The following is a 21,825-nucleotide window of genomic DNA, read 5'->3' as shown; positions in this document are numbered from 1 at the left end:
TTACCGGATTTAGTCATGAAATAATTTAATTGAGGCATTATTAGCGGCACGCTCACGGTTGTACATTATTGTTTATTAAAAAATACCTACCGTGTAAGTCGAAACAACCGATGCTGGTACCTATTTAGTAAAACAAAACATATATTTATTTTGTCTAATCTAATGAATTGAATTTAGGTAGATACAAGTAAGCATCAACATTAGTAGCGGTCGACTAGCTGATGAAACAACGCGCCAAATGTCTGCCACCCTAGAATAATTTTCCAGGCAGAGATATATCTGAGCAGTTCGCTTTCAAACCTAAGCTGTTAGCTATTATTAGATAATGATAGATACTTTCGACGCATAGTCTAATACGTTACTTTTGATCCTGATTGTACATATTAGTTTTAATTGTTGAGTAACCTAATTGATAATGAGTAGGTACGTAGGTATAGATATTTAGACGGAGATCTAGCTTCGGAAAGCGGTACATGATAAAAAGAGCAACGACACTTTGACAGTTTACTGATACTATCATTATTACTAAAGCCAGGCATGGGTGAAGTTCTAAAAATGCAGGCCACCTTAAATAAAGATACAAGTTTCAAAGTTCTGGGTTTGGTGTAGTATTATTAAACGAAGGGGAACTATCTACTCAATTCGAAAATGACATTGCCAGACGTTTGTGTTGTGGAAAACAATTGTTTCTATTTCCGCTGTAATGCGTAACTTTATGTATTCCAACGAGACAATTTTATTTATGTCGAGCATAACAATTCTACTGTATCCCTAGAAATCTAGGCATTTCGGGTGATGTGGGTTTAATTTTGAATACGCCAATTTGAAAAAAAAAGCGCCACAATTTCTCCATTTGGCCCGCGATTTGTATTGACCTACTTTTACGGTATCATCTAAAAAGCGTGATTAATTCGTTCTTTTAAAATAAAATTTTATGGTATTTATGGAAAGAGTTTTCTTTGTTTTGAAATTTATTCACAGTACTTTTTGGGTTTAGCCATATGCCAAAGAGAATTTCCAATAACAGCTATGTTCCCACGAAGTATTCTGGATATTTATGCCTACACGTTTAACGCCAAACCTTCTTACAGTTAGTTCCGATTTATGTGACATTATGAAATAGGCGCCAATGAGTGACGTACTTAAATGTATATTTCCCAAAAACTGATTCTTTGCTAGTGGGATGAAAAGTATTGTGCGTAACACGGGCGGTATATTCAATTTGTGGACTCGATTCATAAAAAGCCTTCACCCTTTGGACCAGTTTTGGTTAACAATTTCGGAATTTTGGTTAAAAATTAGGGCCATATGCTATTGAATGTTTAGTAGGTACTTATTTAAAATTCATACATTGAACTGTGTGCTTTAGTAACTATTAAATGGAACGTTAGTGATGATCCTATCACAAGAAGTTAGTAAACACACTCGTGTGAAATACGCTATATGGGCGGCCGATAAGAACGTGCATTGAGAGCGTCTAGCACGCTCTAGTTGTTTCCATCTTGCACCCGCGTGTCATACCGCATTCGTTTGAGGTAATGGATTTTCCTGAGCTCACGTGACGACAGTATGCTTTCGTGCGTCACGATTTTTAATACTTTCTATTTTAGCGCTCACGAGCAAATACACGTTAGAGAAAAAGCGTTGCAATATTCATAAAGGGAATAACTACGAATCAACATTCGAACAAGTATTCTGAACGAACGTAAAGTTAGAGTAGACTCTACGTTTCCTTGTGCACCATAATTTCTGAAGATTTAAGTTACTATTCTAACAAAACAATAAATGAGGGGAGGCAATTTCAATGTTAGATTACTTGTGAACTTAAAAGTGGGCGCCAAGTGATGTAGGTAATCACATACCTACTTTTACTTTTTGTTAGATGACTTTTACTACAATGTAAGATTACTTAGGATAAATTAATCGTCAATTACTGGTCACTGTTTAATAACTGACCACCGTATATTAGGTAGGTATATTAAAAACCGGCCAAGTGCGAGTCGGACTCGCGTTTCTAGGGTTCCGTACATAAGTCCGAATCACGCTTGACTGCACATTTCTAATAGGTTTTCCTGTCATCTATAGGTAAATAATGATTTTGTGTTTTTTCAAAATTTTAGACCCAGTAGTTTCGGAGATAAAGGGGGGGGGGGCGGTCATTTTTTGGCTATTTTCTTAAATAACTTCGAGCCTATGTATTTTAAAATTATAAAAAAAAACATGTCCATGTTTGGGTCAATAATTTTCATATGTGTACCAAATTTTAACTTAATTGGTCCAGTACTTTCCGAGAAAATAGCCTGTGACAGACGGACAGACAGACAGACGTACGAGTGATCCTATAAGGATTCCGTTTTTTCTTTTTGAAGTACAGAACTCTAAAAATTAATTATATTCACCTATAAACAGAATTCATTTATGTATAAGGTGTCAATAACTGGTCACCCTTCAATAACTAGCCACCATATACTAAAATGAATTCTGTTTATAGTTGCACCATAACAAACGAAGGCGACCTGGGGAGCATTTTTTATTTATAAGTTCTGTTAAATTTTAGTTTTAATTTTAATGTTGTTTTTATTATCACTTTGTTTATAGTTGAATTGAGTTCATGTTTTATATAAGCTGGCCAGTTATTAAAGTGGCCAGTAATTGACGATTTACCCTACTATCTAGATCTTAAGAAGAGTAAGGGATGTTTGTTGCCTTTACAATACGATGTATTTGACAAAATTTTAATATTTGGTACCTAAGTAAAAGCTTTTATCGCTGACTGTACTTTTCTTTCCACAGACAACTAATATAGGTACTCACCGAGACAATTCTCAAAACCCCAAACATAATTAGGTTGCGTTGTTTTAGCACAGTTTTCCTACGGCATCCATCACCTAATCAGCTCGATGGTACCATAATATTGCATTGTCACCCGACTTACAAACCTACTCGTATTGTATGCAAATTTTCAGCTTCATCGGAAATCGGGAAGTGGGTCAAATTTAACTTGCAAGATTTGATCCGTACAAACATAGTTACATACATAGACACATAAGTACATTGCAAGTTAATAAAAAGCTAGTAATATAAAATTATACGTGTACAAGGCTATGAAATTTCCTTTCATTTCAGTCTTTTCATAGAGATAATAAGCTGCCTTAATATCACAGAAAATCCCGTATATATAACCTACCTACGCATCGTTAGTTAGTGAAAGTCAAACATCACAAAAACGGTATTTGGCGAATATCAAGGTTTCTATATAATTATACAGGTATCTAACTATAATGTATGTTTTTCACATCTACCTAGGTGAAAATTAGGTAGGAGTTAAACTTACGACAAATAATGTTTATTCAGGCCGTTCATACGCTCTACCTTGTTAAGATAGAGGGCGCAAAACGCACCGAAACGAACAGTAAGGCTAACCGTGAATGTCGGTAATGCCTTCTATAAAGTGTTTTAATCACTATCGTGTAATTTACGGGTTGTAGGTATACAGATTTTAAAAGATGCTTAATATCCCTCCTGTGGATGGAAGTTATGATACATGTTAGTATAAAAAATGTACCTCTCTATTCGGGTTAAATACGATAATTACGCTGCCCTAGCCCTTAATTTTAGGTATTTCCACAAAAGAGATAGTAGGAGGTTTTTAAGTACAAATAATCCGAAGAAATATTTTTACAATCTTTTATATAACTGTTATGTTCGTATGTAAATATGTAAATTTTGTAAACCGTCTTTCGATAACTTATTGGCTTCAGATTGAGCTAAAATTTGGGATACCTACTCATGAAAAACCGATGACAAATTCGTCGGCCTAAGTCGCAAACCTCGTAACTCCATTTCAAGGAAATTAGTAATTGCTACCTTGGACAACAATACTTAAAGTCGTAAACCTCGTAACTCCCCCGGAGGAGTTCCGAGGTTTGCGACTTAAGCCACCTTAAGCCGAAGCAATGCAATATTATTATGACATCGAGTTGATCTGCTGATGAAGACAGGAAATGGCCATAGGAATTCTGCGATAAAATAGCGCAACCTCATTATGTTAGGTTTGATAGAATCTTCTAGAAATGAAATCTAAAAGCTAACATGAAATTTGCTTCTTAAACCGCATAATTTTATTTTTGATCGTGTCATCGATTAGTTTTTTTGTTAAAACTTAATGTGTCTTTATTGAAATAATATGTAATACCTATAAAATGTAAGGATTTTTATGTACTTTAAAATAATGTTTATTTTTAAACGAAATATAAATCTTCCACAAGTGATCCATGCTAAATTAAATATAATTAACAATTCAATAAAAATGATATCCGCGATCCCGGGAAAAGCACGGCCGCCTGGTCTCTGCTCAGCGAGCTGCGTTAGGAGTTAGGATAAGAACTTGAACCCACTGCATAGGCGTACCCAGCATTTTTAAAGGGTGGGGCAGAAGTATGGTTACGTGCCTTAATTGTTCCTAAAAATGTTTAGCTTCTCGTCAGACCACAGACCAGGGTGGGGCAAGTTCCCCCACTTGCCCCACCGTGCGTACGCCTATGTCACTGCGCCTTAAGATAATAGGGTGCATATGGGGTGCATCCATGCAGCTAGTTAATTTACAACCATAGATAACAAAATTTTTTAGTGACTTTCTTCTCTTTTTATCACAGGCATATATTAAATGAAAAATACTCGTTGATAATAATACTTACTCGTTCATATAATATATAACATAAACACAGTGTAAAAAGTACAAAATATTCAATATGCAGTATTCTGTTCACAACGTTTGAGTAAAGCAGATAAAACAAAATTCATGACTTGGAGACATGCCAAAGCTGTTATGCCGATAATTCGGATGAAAACCTTAAGAAAATTACACAGATTTTTAAACATAATTGTGTCATTTGATTCATTTGATTTAAATAATAAGGACTTATTCGAAGATTACGACTTTGAAAGTTTCAATGTTCATTGTTTTTCTCGTATTTACCAAATTATAAACAACAGGCCATGTCAGTAGGGTTCCGTATTTGCCAGTCCGTCACAATAGTATAAAACATTTGTGTATATAATATTTTAGTATAAAATAGCTAATTAATAGGAAATGATATCCACTTTTACAAACGCGATTACGACGTTCCACAGCTTTCAAAACTGTACTTATATCCGGAAACAGAATTAACAGGGTACTTTTTACTGTTTTAAAGCTACCTGAAACAAAGCTGAAGAAATAAATTTCATCTCTACGACTACAGCTTCCAATACCGGGATCCTGGGATCCCAAAATACCGGGATCCCGTCTGTTTAAACGCATTTTTCAATACCAGTATTTTTTTATGCAATACCGGGATCCCGGTATTTTCAAAAACAAGGAAAATGTGCCGATTAGTTATACCGTTTAAAATCCAATAAAATGATTAAATTCGGCTGTCTAAAGAAGATTACTTACCAATTTTATCGTCTAGTACCCACAACACAAGCCTTATTGAGCCATTGAGCTTATCGTGGGACTAGGTCGATGTGTGTAAAATTGTCCTACAATATATATTTTATTTTTAATATTTGGTGATGAATTCTGATGTTCAGGATAATGATATTAATAAAATTAGATCAAAAAGTAGAAATAAATGAGCAACGAATTGTAGTATTGGGTCATTCCAGGTGATTTCAACAAATCGAGTGTGCCGTATGATTTTTGATTTGAATAAAAAAAATTGAGGATATACTTCATGGTGGCAGAAGTGCTGAACCACCACCAGTTTTTTTTTTATCTTTTAATTTCCAAGTTTTGCCCATTCGAAGTTAACAGTGGGGTTAAATTCCTGCTTGTACAAAATCAGACCTAACTTTTTTTCTATAAAAGGTAACGAAATAATTATTACTTTTTTTGATTAGGTAAGAAATGTGGATAATTAAACTGTATGACAAAATTTATCTGAATTAACTACAAAAAAAATGGTGACCACCCGAAGTGTATACCTAATTGGTCAATTATTGCAATTTTAAATTGGTTCTTGTGCCAACCCTGGTGCATATCAAATATTACTTTTTTCTGAAATATAAAGTACTTGCCGTGTTCATCTTGTAAAATTAATATGATTGTGTTAGATCAATTACTTCTAATAGAAAAATATAAGTGAAAATTGAGAAATTCGATAAATGCTCGTGTTTGACTCTAAAAAAATCCATGTGGAAGATAAAATAAAAATTTGATTGTAGTCAGCAAATATAGCTGATATCTTCGTTAATTAGATTTAGAAAAAAAAGTTTTGTTGTTTTGCCTATTTTTTGAAATATGATTTTTTAAACTGCTCGTCTCATACATTTTCGCTCTTGTTGTATTTATGCAGATTATAATACATATGACCTTAAACTTATAAATATGAATGAATTCGATGGAAAAATATAAATAAAATCCAGACGATTGAAATTTACTTTATATATTTATACAAAAAAAAAAATCATTTGCAAACCTTTGCTACTTCAAAATTTTCTGAAGTTGAATAAGGTCGCACTTTTAATTCATTTTGAGAAATGGGAACGAAGCTATGATAAGAACGTGTATTTTTTATGGTCCTTATATTTTTAAATCGCTCTGATAGATATACCTCAGCTTCTTCAACATCTGATTTTGAGACGAAAAAGAACTTGATCCCATGAATTTGAACAGTCAACTATTAATAACACAAGCACTTACTACAAAGAGTTTGCACCACTTCATTATCTCCTAGATAAATACGATTTCCTATAAAACTTCGATAAGGATTATTGGGCCGTTTACTTATGTTCGTAATATAGGAGATAATGAAGTGGTGCAAACTCTTTGTAGAGTTTGCACCACTTCATTATCTCCTAGATAAATACGATTTCCTATAGAACTTCGATAAGGATTATTGGGCCGTTTACTTATGTTCGTAATTTAGCCATGTAACATGCAAATAAAGCTTGTTAACAAGTCAGGAGGCGTCGGTTATTCACTGCACGGCTAAATTAAGAAACATTCGCAAGTGATTCACAATCCTTGTCAGGTAACAGTGCATTGTCGAATTTCTACCCTCATTAAATTTACAAATGAAATTATTGCCATGTCAAAAAAAATATTTGAACATAAAAAACGTAAATAATATCCGTATGACCAATTACCGTCCCATTTTTATTAATTTATAACATAAAACATTTTGTATCGATAGTTGTAAAAAGTAGCATGTTAAAAAAAATCATATTTCAAAAAATAGGCAAAATAACAAAACTTTTTTTTCTAAATCTAATTAACGAAGATATCAGCTATATTTTCTGACTACAATCAAATTTTTATTTTCTCTTCGACATGGTTTTTTTTAGAGTCAAACACGAGCATTTATCGAATTTCTCAATTTTCACTTACATTTTTCTATTAGAAGTAATTGATCTAACACAATTATATTTATTTTACAAGATGAACACGGTAAGTACATTATATTTCAGAAAAAAGTAATATTTGATATGCACCAGGGTTGGCACAAGAACCATTTTTAAATTGCAATGATTGACCAATTAGGTGTACACTTCGGGTGGTCACCATTTTTTTTGTAGTTAATTCAGATAAATTTTGTCATACAGTATAATATCCACATTTCATACCTAATCAAAAAAAGTAATAATTATTTCGTTACCTTTTATAGAAAAAAAGTTAGGTCTGATTTTGTACAAGCAAGAATTTGACCCCACTGCTAACTTCGAATGGGCAAAACTTGGAAATTAAAAGATAAAAAAAAAAACTGGTGGTGGTTCAGCACTTCTGCCACCATGAAATATATCCTCAATTTTTTTTATGCAAATCAAAAATCATGCGGCACACTTTTTAATTCAAATTTGTTGAAATCACCTGGAATGGCCCTAAATTGCAAACGAATTTTTGGTGGCAAATTTTAATATAGTTGGCTGCTTTATTGGGTTGAACTAAAAATGTGACTGGTGAAGTCAACAAGGCGGATAAAATGATTGCCAACCTGGAGGGTGAAATGATAATTATTGCAAATGGCGATTATTGTTCAATATCCTAAGCTAAGGACATACATCTGGTGTTACAGTGAGCCTTTTTTAATACTCAAAAATTTTAGGCGATCCATAGTCAATACCGGGATTCCAGGATCCCGGTATTGATGAAGACAGTTTCTGTATTAATACCGGTATTGAAAGAAGTCCGGTATTTGGAAGCCCTAGGTATAACCAACCTGTCTTTACTGCCTACAAATTACCCTGGAGATGCATGGATAAACATTTTACAAGCGTTTACAGATTTAACAGAAATGAGAAAATTCAATTAATACGTCTACACAAGCAAAGGCCTAATTTGTGTATAAAAAGTTGTGCAGACGGAATTCACCGCGCACGAATATTTAGACGAATAGTACCGAAGCATGGCATCGTCGGGTAAACACTCGCGTGCTCGAAGCCTACGTGTATTTTGTTCTTAGAAATATTGAGGTTGGAATCGAAGCGTGTAAAAGACAACAGTGACAGCAATCGCCTCCAGCACTACATTTCAAATGCGTGTGTGAGCGTTTCTTTTATTTTTTGCCATTTTATATATTGTGACCTTTTTTGCCACTTTTGTGTTAAGTATTTCTAGTCAGGATCGCGAGCCCTTTTCATCCTTATAGGAGAAAAAAGTGTCTTAAAATGTCCATACATTTTCCATTCTTGCCTTTTTGTTACCGCCATACAAAGCGTATGGGGAAATGGTAACACAATAGGAAAAAACTTTGCGACATTTTTTTATATCCCATTAGTATCGAAAGAGCTAGTAATTCTGAGTAGAAATAACACAAGTGGCAAAAAAGGTCACAAATGTCACAATATATAAAAATGGCAAAGAATAAAAGAAACACTCGTGTCGTCTGTGATTTTCAAGTATCTAAGAAAGTAATAAACCGGCCAAGTATAAGTGGGACTCGTGTCCCAAGGGTTCGTAATCACACTTTTTATTTATTAAACTATTATGTCCTCGTAAGATAGACTCACGTTTGACCTTTCTTATAGATTTTTCTGTAATCTATGGGTAATTAATTTATTTCTGTTTCTTTATTCTCAATATTTTATGTCCAACGGATTTGAAGATAAGCGGTCGGGGACTGGGGAGGTAAATTTTCGCGTATTTACTTGAATAACTTTCGAATTTATCTCTCTATCTAATATTTGAACCGTCCAATTCATATTTTTATGCCAATAATACATAATTCATATGCCAATAAGTACTTTTTTATCTGCTATTTAATTTACATTACAAGCCCGTCTTTGGGTCATTGTCCGGATTAGCTCAAGTGATCCAAATGGTAAACGCAACACCTCGACAGGCATTTTTTCACCCATCCCACACTCCACAAATATGAAATTGAAAAGAAAAAAGAATAGGGTTAAACACCGGCTGCACTTCCTCCCATTGAAAGTGCACCTCACCAACATCAGGGGGTTGCACTCAAATATCGATCCGGTCCACCACCATCTTGAAACCGAAAAACCGCACCTATTCTTTTTGACGGAGACGCAAATCAAAACCCCAGCGGACGCGTCGTACCTCAACTACCCAGGCTACTCACTGGAACATAAGTTCAGAGCACGTGCTGGGGTCTGTGTGTACGTCCGCGATAACATTTGCTGCAAGCGTCTCCGTTGCTTTGAGGCTGCCGGGTTTTCCACTTTGTGGATTATGGTTGACTCGGGCTCAGAGAAAACTCTGTATGCCTGTGTCTACCGATCGCACAGCGGAAACCAGGAGACAACTAGGCTCTTTGACCACCTTACTGAGATGGCAGATAAAGCCCAACAGCGGTACCCTGCGGCTCAACTCGTATTCCTTGGGGACTTTAACGCCCACCACGAGGAGTGGCTGTTCCCGTTCAAGAATACTTGCCACGCTGGGAGGGAAGCGCGCAAATTTGCTGTATCCCTAAACCTTACCCAGCTGGTAAATGTTGCGACGCGGATACCGGATGTTACTGACCATACACCCAATTGCCTTGACCTTCTGCTGACAACTGATCCAGACAGGCACTCGGTTTCGGTCTCAGCTCCGCTAGGATCGTCCGATCACTGTCTAGTGAAATCCGTGTCGATCCACTCTCCTCCTGATCTCTGCCCTAGGGGCACGAGGAGGGTATGGCGATACGAGTCAGCGGACTGGGATGAGATGCGGCATTTCTTTACGTCTTTCCCCTGGCGGCAGGTCTGTTTTTCTTCGGGTGACCCCTCGTGTTCTGCTGAGGCTGTTGCGGATGTGATTCGGCAGGGAATGGAATATTTCATTCCGTTCTCCGACCTATCGCTCGATCACAAGACCCGAGCATGGTACAATTCGGACTGTGCTCGAGCCGAGGCCCTTAAGCAGTCTGCATACCAGGCTTGGGTATTAGCCCGCGATACCAAAGCTGGAGCACAGAGGGTTCGCGCGAGGAAAAAAGCCTTTAACTCAGCTGCCAAGTCCTGCAAACGGGTGCTTCGAAAGGCTCGATTCGACCACGTCAGTCGAATAGGGGCCAAACTCGCCTCCTACCCTCCTGGTAGCAAGCGGTTCTGGTCCCTGTCGAAAGCGGTCGAATCCAACTTCTGCCGACCCACATTGCCACCTCTGCAGAAACCTGATGGGACACTGGCCCACTCCGCGACAGAGAAAGCAAACTTGTTTGCTTCTCTGTTTGCGAGCAATTCACGTCTAGACGCAGGCTCAAAACTTCCACCTACGCTACCTCAATGCAGTTCCTCTATGCAGAGAATTGCTATTCATCAAAAAGAGGTACGCCGAGCTCTGCAGAATCTTGACGTGAATAAGGCCGGTGGACCAGACGGTATACCTGCACGTGTACTAAAGCAGTGTGCGCCTGAGTTGTCTTCTGTACTGACACGCCTGTACCGCCTCTCTCTCCAAACAAGAACGGTGCCGAAATCCTGGAGGCTTGCAAACGTGCAGCCAGTACCCAAGAAGGGTAGTCGTGCTGATCCCTGCAATTACCGACCAATCGCCATTACCTCCATGCTCTGTAAAGTCATGGAAAGGGTACTTAACGGCAAGCTGCTGGCATACCTCGAAGCAAATGATCTGCTCAGTGACCGTCAATATGGCTTTCGCCGAGGTCGGTCTACTGGGGATCTTTTAGCGTATGTCACGCACTGCTGCGGCGAGGCCATCGAGAGGAACGGTGAAGCGCTTGCTGTTTCACTGGACATCTCGAAGGCCTTTGACAGGGTTTGGCACGCAAGTCTCCTTAGCAAGCTTCCTGCATACGGCATCCCTGCTGACTTTTGTAGCTGGCTATCTGATTTCTTGAGTGAACGGTCGATCAGAGTAGTTATTGATGGCTGCTCTTCAGACCTCATGGCCATTGACGCCGGTGTTCCTCAGGGGTCTGTTCTCTCCGCAACCCTTTTCCTGCTCCACATTAACGACATGCTGCAACCCAGCATTGTAGGTTATGCAGATGACAGTACGGTTGTTGAGAGATATTTGGCTAGTGCAGGGGACAGCAGGGAGGATATACGTTCACAGAGAGAGGCCATGGTTGAGCGAATGAACTTGACCCTTAGTCTCGTTTCCCAGTGGGGTGGTGACAATCTGGTCACGTTCAATGCCTCCAAAACGCAGACGTGTCTATTTTCCGCAAAACGGAGTCCATTCGACCTGACTCCTTCTTTCCGGGGTGCATCTGTACCTATTGCCGACAGCCTGGAACTCCTCGGCATGGAGCTGAGTTCAGTCCTCAGCTTCGGCAGCTTCATTGAGTCTAAAGCACAAACTGCGGCCAGAAAGCTGGGCGTCCTAAATAAGGTGAAGCGATACTTCACACCTGGACAGCTTCTAACACTTTACAAAGCTCAAGTCCGGTCGTGTATGGAGTATTGCAGCCACCTGTGGGATGGCTCAGCTAAATACCAACTCGCCGCTTTGGACTCAGTGGAGCGCAGAGCCAGGAGGATGATTGGCGACAAGAAGCTAACGGCTAAGCTTCAGTCTTTGGCCCATCGGCGGAAAGTCGCCAGCCTGTCGGTATTCTACAGGTTGCACTTCGGGGAGTGTGCCCAAGAACTACACGAGCTTATTCCACCGTCCCCATTCTACCATCGGACTTTTAGACGCACGGCCGGTTTCCATCCTTACTTGGTAGATATTCCACCAATTCGCACGAAGCGCTTTGCTTCTACTTTCCTTATGCGCACTGCCAAGGAATGGAATTCCTTGCCGGCGTCTATATTTCCGTGTTCTTATAACCCGGCAACCTTCAAATCAAGAGTGAACAGGCACCTTCTGGGCGAGCTCGCTCCATCGTAGGCCACGTCTACGCCTCGGCTAGTCTGTGGCCATGAGTAAGCCCATTCATAATAAAAATAAAAAAATAAAACTGACTGACATATATGATGTGTAAAATATGTATTACAATCCAATCGGTCCAATAAGTACCTACTTTTAGAGCAAATCGGCTTTAACAGACACAAGAGTGATCTTATAAGAGTTCATTTTTTTCCTTTAGAGGTACGGATCTGCTCTCAAAAAGCGGCTTACTTTTTTATTTAAGATAGGACTATTTTAAATACGGATGGACGTAAATACCTATACAGTTTTAGAAAAACATCAGAGATCTCTTGCCTTTCACGGCTTTCTGATAAATAGAAAATGAATTTAAGGAATCAATCAAAACTCATCTTCGTTTGTGTGATGCAGCAAATATTAATTTTTAACTTATTTTTTTTGTAACTGTGACACGTGCGACAGGTTATGTGGCACATTCAGTTCATTTTTATGTACTCGTAATGTTGCTTGTATTGTAAACGACACTATTCGGCGTTGGCATTGAAAGAAGATTTCATCGTTGTAAAGCATGTATCTACACATTTGTATGTGATAGCGGTTTCAACGACAAAGATCCGTTATCGATCTAGGGCCCAAACGACGCAATGAATCTTTACTGATAAACTTTTAAGCTGACAGTTTTACTTGTAACTGGTGTAACTTTATCCATCCTTAACGTTTTTTTTCTTTTTGTTTAGTTCAATCAGTTAAGGGTAGGTATTAAATCCAAGCACAGCTAAGTATAGTCTGCAGTGGTAGAAAGTATAAATTCTAATTCCAACATTACAAATATAACACCAAAAACTGGTGTGTGTTGTTACTTAAAAGGGATTATTTCCGCTTTTACAATTTACACTAGATGTCAAATCATACGTAGACGTGGTAGGCCAGTTAAATTAAACCCAAAAAAGCGTTTAGAGGAATTAATTCCCAGCAATGGAGGAAATCGTTTTATAAGGCCTTTTTTTCTAGTTTTTATTTTACCACTTTGTCGGCATGAATGGTTTATACTTTATGACTAAATTCATCTATAAAGTGGTTGCCTATGAAATTTTGCGGCTGGGTGCACTTGTCTCGTGTATATATTATTTTTTTAAATTAATGGATAAAACGAAAACAAATGCTCTTGATTAAAAAAACATTTTTTTTTTACCATCAAAGAAAACCTGACCCGGTTCATCGCATTTCATGGTCGTTTTTTCCTGCACGTGCACGATCAAATATGACGAAACAAAGTGGATGCCGGCATCTGGCATTTTGTTAATATAAAATTATTTAAGGACTGGTGGCGCACCCATTGTCCCAGAATTCTGTGTGGGTGAAGGGTTAACAAAGGGGTGATTTGACCCAATTAGACAATTCTCTCATTACAAGGATGGTGCTAGCAGCGGGTGGGCCGGGACTCCGGACGTGTTTTCTGTTAGTGTAAGTGCGCGTTTGGACCAAAATTAATTTGATAGGCGTTTGGTGGCAATCCAACGGCTTCAGACATCCAGTCTCACTTACTTATTACATTAAATTTCACTAGTGTTGCATAAATAATGAACATTGTGCCACTATGCTACAATGCGGTACTTATTTATTTAAGTATTTAATTTAATTATAATTGCTTACATGTATGTCCTTATGGAAAATAGAGTTTTCTATGGCCTTAATAAAGTTAAAAATATTATTACAATCGCAAATATCGTAATTTCTAAAGTGAAACTTCTATCGCCCCAAATTTTTCGGATTGTCTAACAGCATGTTGCATTAAGTGCATAATTACCTATAGCATTAGTATAATTCTACTTTAAATCTAGTAGGTACTTTGAGTTCATAGTTTTTAACCTTTTGGACGCCGATGACCGATGTATCCGCCAAATGCCATTCAATGGCAAAGACTGATTAATCGGTCACAGACCACAGAGCAACATAGACCTACGTGCTTATGCATAAAGTTTAATTTCAGTTTTGACACTTCGGTGACGTGGCGTCCGCGTGACAGCTTTTGTGTTTAACACGGCGTCAAAAAGGATAAAATAAGCGTAAGTAGGTATTACTTTTTAGTTTCGAACATCACGGATACTTAATTCACGAAGACTGATATTTGCTTTTAATTTAACACTTTTTTTAAAGGACAGTAGACCATATTAACCTTAAATACGGTAATAATACGTCAAACTCTCTTTATCTGTCAAATTCTACGGCGAATAGTCATGTCATAATGGGAAGTTAATACTTTAATAGTCTTACGACTTTTTGTTTTCGAACGTCACGGTCAATGTCCCAACGGTTGGCTACTCGCAAGGCTCGCAAGCGTGCAGACATCTCAAAAACGCCAGTGTAACATGGCCGTGAGATCCGTAACAACCAAAGCATAGTCGGAGAGCTTACCTATTTAAACCGGTTTCCTTAGCCCCTGACTCGGTAAGCGATATTACTAATGAATGAATTACAGATGCAGCAATGTTGAGTAGCTGAATTACATTGGCATGATTGGCGTTGGACGAGCTTTTATAACACAATTAAAGAGAATATGTATTAAGTAGGTAAAGAATAAAAACGCGATATTAACACCCTATATATCGAATAAATTTTCCGAGCATTTTCAGTTAAATTCCTGTCTACAATCCAGTAAAAAGTTTCACTTGCATCGTGGATCGTGGTTTCATAAAACGATTTATACAGGGCATCCCAAGACTATAGGACATCAAGGGAAAGTATCTTAAATATCGTAAATAGGATATTTTGCTGAAAGAAGACATTATTTTAATTTAAAAAACAATTTAAACTGCATTCATAGATTGTTAAATAATTATATGGTAGAACCAGGAATCGAACCCGCTACATGAGAAATAAAATTACCCCGTAGCTCATTTAGACCGTTTGACAAATTAAATTGATTCATTTTGAATTAAAAATGTTAAAATTAATGGTCTTCCTTTTATTTCTGACACTATGATATTTAGCAAAATATAATCCTGAAGATGAAGCCTTTCGATCGGTATGATAAAGCTACAGGATAATATTTTTTCTCGTGTAGCGGGTTCGATTCCCGGTTCAACCGTGTAATTATTTAAAAATCTATGAATGCAGTTAAAATTGTTTTTTAAATTAAAATCATTTCTTCTTTCAGTAAAATATCCTATCTACGATGTTTAAGGTACTTTCCCTTGATGTCCCATAGTCTTGGGACACCCTGTATAGCATACCCAGTGTAAGTGTTATTTTAAACGTCAAACTTCTATGAAATTATGACGTGTAAATAACATTTGCACTGCGTGTGCTATCAAAATCGTTGCAGACTTGTCGTGCTCTAACCCTATAATATTTTTATTTAGATAAAATACGAGTAACGACATTTGAAAAAGCAGTCAAATAGATTATTAATACCCAATTAACAATTTGAGACAAAATGTAGGTTATGTGGTCGTATTTCTACAACTTTTAAGTTGAGTTGGCGCAGCCTAAATGTCGTATAACTAGCTTATTTGTTGAACAGAAGTTCCACGACGTGGTCAGGATATAAACATTATAAACTATCAAATTGACAGATATTAACAGCAAGTGGTGTGAAGTTGCATCTATGAAAGAAGGAAAATAGCCATATTTTTTTAAGTTGGTGGTTTATGAAATAGGAAACAAGTGTATTTTATAGAGTCAGTCCATGAAAAGTCTGCAGCGGATTTGATAGCCCACGCAGTGCACGTGTTAATATTAATGTCAAACTTCTATGAAATTATGACGCTTAAATGACGCACTGCGTGGGGTATCAAATCCGCTGCAGACTTTTCTTGGTCCGACTGTATATGTAAACTAGTGCGCAGTCAAAACTGATGATTGCTATATAAGGGTGTACCCTTATTTTACACCCAAATTTTTGCAGATTTTTTTGGTTTTACAGAAAATTATTCATAGAATAATCGAATCGCACATTTTTGTTACAATTAATTCTGTTTCTTCGATTATTCATTTCAAAGAAACGTATTTTGTAACTCGTTTAAAAATCAGAATATTTCTTCAAATATTTTTAAATAAATTAAAGACGGACTGTAGAATTATTATTCATTGAATATTATTTGTGCGACACTACAGTTCACACAATATTAATTTCAACAATTAATATTTTACTAAATTACCTTTCACATACTCGTAGGATTCATTGAAATTGCTAAAAATGGAGTTTAGGTTACTTTAGAGCTGCAACCCCTAAGAAAACGAACCGTTGCTGGAAAAGTGGGTTAGGTTAGGTTAGAACTGCGACCCCCAAGAAAGCGAACTGTTGCCAGAAAGGTAGGTTAGGTTAGGTTAGAACGGTAACCTCTTAAAACGAATTCCTTCCAGAGAAGCAGATTGCGTTAAATTAACGACCCAATAAATAAAATTCGACTAAATGACTATTCTGTATATTAAATATTGGTGAACCGATTTTTAAAAAGAGACTTCTACAGATCGATGGTTCTGTGAAATGAAATTACACAAACAAATGGTTCTTGAAACAAAACTAATGTTTTAAATTTTTGGTGAAACATAACTAATCCGAGCTAAAATTATTTGAAGTAAATATTCTACGTAAATATTTGCGATTTGAAATTACTTGAATTTTTTTCTGTGAAACGAAAATCTGCAGAAAAATTGCCGGCAAAATAAAGGTAAACCCTATATAAGTTTATGACGAATTATTTTAAAATTCTTACTTATTTATTTTGATTTATAAATTATTAAGCAGGTGCCTTATAGGACAGTTATTTAAATTGAGGTTCTATTATGTTTACGTTTGAATTGGAACGTTCGCCATAACGATACTTTTAGGTGTCACTAGAAAAATAATAAAAGGCCGGTGCACAAACAAAAAAACCTACACAAATAATTAAATATAACAAATTTAGTTAAAATTATGAGTGATTGTTTTCGTTAATTCTTCTTTTTGTTTCAATGTGAGCTGCAAAATGATTAATTAATATATGGACATTGATACATTTTTATCCAAAATGAATATCATCGAAATGATCCATGCATATTTAAAATGGCCATGGTCCTTTACCCACTTTATTCTTTGTAAGTACCTAATAAGACTTCGAGTCGTATAGCTACTTGATATAAGATTAATTATTTTATGCAAATAATTTTCATTTTTCATTTTTTTTTTCAGAGTAAAAGGCAATTTCTCTATAGATTATGGCGGCGGTTCCTCAAACTTCGAATGGTGTGTGTACATGAAAAATCGAAATTGTTCTGCGTCGGAAATATTATTTAAAATTTTATATTTTACGACTCTTATAAAGGTGCTAGCAATTAAATGAGTCAACATCAGGTTTTTCTTTGCGGTAGTAGATTTCGGGCACACATACATGGTGTGAAGGAGCGCTGCGCACCCGACCTATGCACAATTTGACATGTGTCAACAAATAAAAAATCTATTTTGTATGTTTGTCTGACCGCCAGAGTCTGTTTTTGGCGTATCCCTGTACAATAATTACATATTTTTAACTGTCACAAAAGAAAATGTTACTAAGCCTACACTGCCCGCCTACGTCTATCCGTTTTACCTTTTGATCGCTAAAATCGGCAACAAAGGCCGACAAAGGGAACAGTTTGTAATGAAACTTCATGCATTGTTATTTTCTTGCGTGTTATATTAAACTGTAACCTACCTACTTCTCAAACTGACCAACATTTGATAAGCGTAAATAATTTTTCATAAGTACCTACTTGCTCGAAAAAGATACTATTTTTATGCAGGTGTACTAAGGAAGAAAAGCCTCTATTGTTACCGCGGGAGTTATGGATTGTGGAAGCTATAACTCCCTACGAACTTCATACGAACCAAGTAGGCATAAATGAGTTTTACTTTTAAAATTAATATCGTATATTATTTTATATTTTTGTTAATGTTTAAAAATACTTTACTTGATTCATTTAATAGCTGTTTAAAATATTTATACATTTCAATCGTGGCTGAATGCCGGAGGGGTACTCGATCCAATTGTCACTAACTAACAACTAGAGTACCTACATTGTGGAAAGAGGGGGGCTCTTTCCACAATGTAGGTACTCATAGTACTAAACTAGTTTTTTTCTAGTAATAGTAAAGGTTATTGTTAAGTTATTTTACCGTAAGTTTATTTTTAAAGGTACCTATTGAGTTTTCATAATGTGATTAGGTACAGGGGCCGATTTTTGAAATTCGACCGCTCGATTTCGTGCATATTCAATAATATCTCCACTACTAGGCATTTAAATTCTACTAATAGAATTGAAAACGAGTGATCAATACCACTCGATTCCAAATTTCTATCGCTCGTATTTCAAAAATTAGCATTTCGTCGTTTTCCACCGATTTTCGAGTGACGAAATCGAGCGATCGAATTTCAAAAATCGGCCCCCAGTAGCCATTAGGTGTATCGGAACGACTAAGGCGCTCATAAATATCTGAACACGCCTCTATTGTCTGGGCGTTAGAGTGCGTGTCCAGATATTGTGAACACTTCGGCCGCTCTGATATATCTGACGGCGACTGTACGTAAAGTTTTGTATTTATTGATTTTAATTTCTGTTTTATCTTTTGGTAAGATTGTTCAGGGTAAAATGTTGCAATGCAATGTATGTTGGTTTGTTACTTACATATACGAAATCAATAATTAGTCGTGTACCTATCTAATTTATTTATTTAATGTTTTAGTTACATACATACGTGGGCAAACTACACAGAATATTTTATTATTCTTAAAGAAATACTCGTTAAACTGTTTATCCTTTTTTTTGGCAATATAAAGAAGGTAAGCAATCTAAATTACGTGTCATTATTAAAAACACTTTTGAAAAATAAGTTGCAGCTAACATGTAACAATTAGGTATATAGCGTATATGGTCATTTACATTCTTTTGGTTCCATAAGTATACCTATTAGTTACTATTTTTAATCGCCTTTTTGATTAAAAAAACATATCAAGATTGTTTACCCTTTTTCTAATGCTAAAAAAACGGAGAACGTATCGTTCTAGAATTGATTCCAAGATTACTCTCTTAGGTCATGATCATATTTTTTTCTGATCAAACCCTTACTATGCCCCAATTAAACCAAGCCTTAACACACGTTAGAAGGAGGTAAAGAACAAAAAAGGTATTGACAAGGCACACTATAGTATTCCTGCTAACAAATATATCTTCGCAAGACGAAAGGTTATCGCTAGCTAAGTAACACAGGTCGAATAGACATTCGCGTTGCAAAAAAATTCGCAATCAGCATTACCCTTATTGGATAATACAAATTAACAAATCTATTTATAATAATATCGGCGCCGAAAAATAATAATGAAAATATAAATACATATACTTACATTTTATAAATGACTCCTGAGAGAAACGCAGGCTCATGAAAAAAATACAGTCTCACGAACACTACTAATAATGCGTTATTTCACCAGACTGGCGTCCATACGCTTTTGTAAAAAAAGCACATAAATGTTTTGCATCACTTCACAAGGTATTTTTCTTTATACTTAACACAATGTTAATGCCTACACAAGTTGCAAGTTCATAAAATGTTGTACACGCGCTTTGATTTCCACAAGGACGCTACCACGCAGGACCACAACACACCGACGTTTCAAATATACTGGACTGAGCAAGACCTGGCTGACTACCCAGATACAACTTACTCTTTCTATCCTACACAATTTTCAGGCAGAAATATATCTATCTTGCTCGCACAGCCTGAAAGAGAGCATAGTGAGAGTACTCGTAATACGTATAGGTCAATATCAAACCTCCTCGGGTTCTGGAGGCTGCAGTTAGGGTGGCCATGTTTTTTAACATTTATAACTTTTTTGATGCAATAAAAAAAACAAATCTTATGTTAATCAAATCGTAATCATAGGAAGCTATTTAGTGGTACATAGTAACTATTATAATTTACTCATACGACCAATAATAGTATCGCATTATTTGTTGTAAATTAATGCACAAAAAGTAAAATCAAAAAGCTTTACGCAAGCGCTTGATATTGATTAATTGTTACGTGGACTTAGCTACTGCCTGAGAAAAATATGTTCGTAGATACTAGCCAAATTGCTTCTTATAGTTAAAGTTGATGTAAGTATTAATATATAATATACCACTTTGTGCGCAACTACTAGTACACGTGCTGAGAGACTTAACAAAGATGATGAAAAAAATGTGTACGCCCTACACGATTCGCCTCGAGTCGGCGACAGGACGCATGCGCGTTTTGAATCAAGCCTCGCCGAGACCAACACAACCGTACACACCCCGAAAATTAATTATTCGAAACACTACCGACCCGTTACTCAAATGATAGACATTATTCATGCCTTTTGCCATTGATTAGTCGCCGAAAGCTAACTTTCTAAAGGTACGCGTAAATCACTCGCAGTCGCACGTGTAGGGCACTGGACCGTGAGAGATTATAAAGGTTATATGTTACCTACGTCGTTCGCTCGCCGATGTATTATGTATATGTCCTTGTCGCACTGCCACGGCAATTATACTACTTCGGTACCTCTGCACCTCAAAATTATATAATTAAATACATTCCCGTGCATGATAATTAAATAGAAAATAATAAACACATCTATAAAATTTAGATTTTTTTTATGTGAACTTGATTTATTTAGACGTAAACAATATACCAATATATGGAGGAGACAGTAGGAGTTACATAAAAAATATAGATTTATATATGTCGGAGAACGGCTGAAATGTGCCATCTATCGCCCTCAAGAGGCGTTTTATCATGCAAACCTTGACAAATAGAGCAAACTAGGGTGTTACGTGTTACGTACATCTGAGTGGCGTTCGACGCAGTTCCGCTAAGACGTCATAGAGTGCGCTATTAAAACAATTGAAGTCGAGAACAATTGAAGTTATGCTGTCAATCAATTTTCAGAAGAAGCACGATGAGAACGAACGGGAGAAGATGACGTCTGTGGCGGCTCCTGGGTCAAATCCACTGGTTTGCTTAAGATAAGAAACGTATCGCGTGCTGTGATTTGTAATGAGTCTTGTGCAGTAAAGATTGTGAGTTGAACAACGTATTTCATTGAAGGCCCTCGTCATCCACGATTGAAGGTTCTGATGTGCTGCAGATAGTATGATACGCCCACAATCCTCGACATCAGAAGTGCGGCCGAACACACGGAATTCGCTACGGAATTCCTCTTGAAAGCTCAAATTTGCCAAATGAAGGTGGACTGAAGGTCCCGAAAATCTGCCCTGAATTTGAAAATCCCTGGCATTCCTTAATTCAAGAGTTATAAAGGCCTAGAAAATGAAGAAATCTCATGCTGTCGCTGGTGGAAAATAAAGAAGCATCGTGATGGAAAATATTTGAAGTGAAATGACAGTTGACATATTTCATGTTTTGTAAATTGTGATCAAGTTTTTTCATAATTACGTTTTATGTTATGTTGTGTGAAATGTTCGTGGAAATGTTGTTGTGATTGTTGTAAATATTGTAGGTAAATCTAAGTAAACACGCTTACAGCCCTCTGCTGTTCACCACGAAGAACGAAGAT

General features: G+C 36.7%; 1 protein-coding gene across 1 annotated transcript in view; it reads right to left on the bottom strand.

Moving 5' to 3' along the window:
- LOC134678070 (neuroligin-4, Y-linked-like) overlaps nucleotides 1-19,964 on the bottom strand; it is a 37,332-nt gene extending 17,368 nt beyond the window's left edge. Inside the window, exon 1 of the mRNA XM_063536511.1 lies at nucleotides 19,630-19,964. The gene's annotated coding sequence lies outside the window, so the exon portion shown is untranslated. The remainder of the gene's footprint in view (nucleotides 1-19,629) is intronic.
- Between the last annotated feature and the right edge of the window lie 1,861 nt (nucleotides 19,965-21,825).

The sequence above is a fragment of the Cydia fagiglandana genome, chromosome Z (assembly GCF_963556715.1).
Source record: "Cydia fagiglandana chromosome Z, ilCydFagi1.1, whole genome shotgun sequence".
In the NCBI taxonomy this organism is placed as follows: Eukaryota; Metazoa; Arthropoda; class Insecta; order Lepidoptera; family Tortricidae; genus Cydia; species Cydia fagiglandana.
This window is presented reverse-complemented; position numbering and strand designations above follow the sequence as displayed.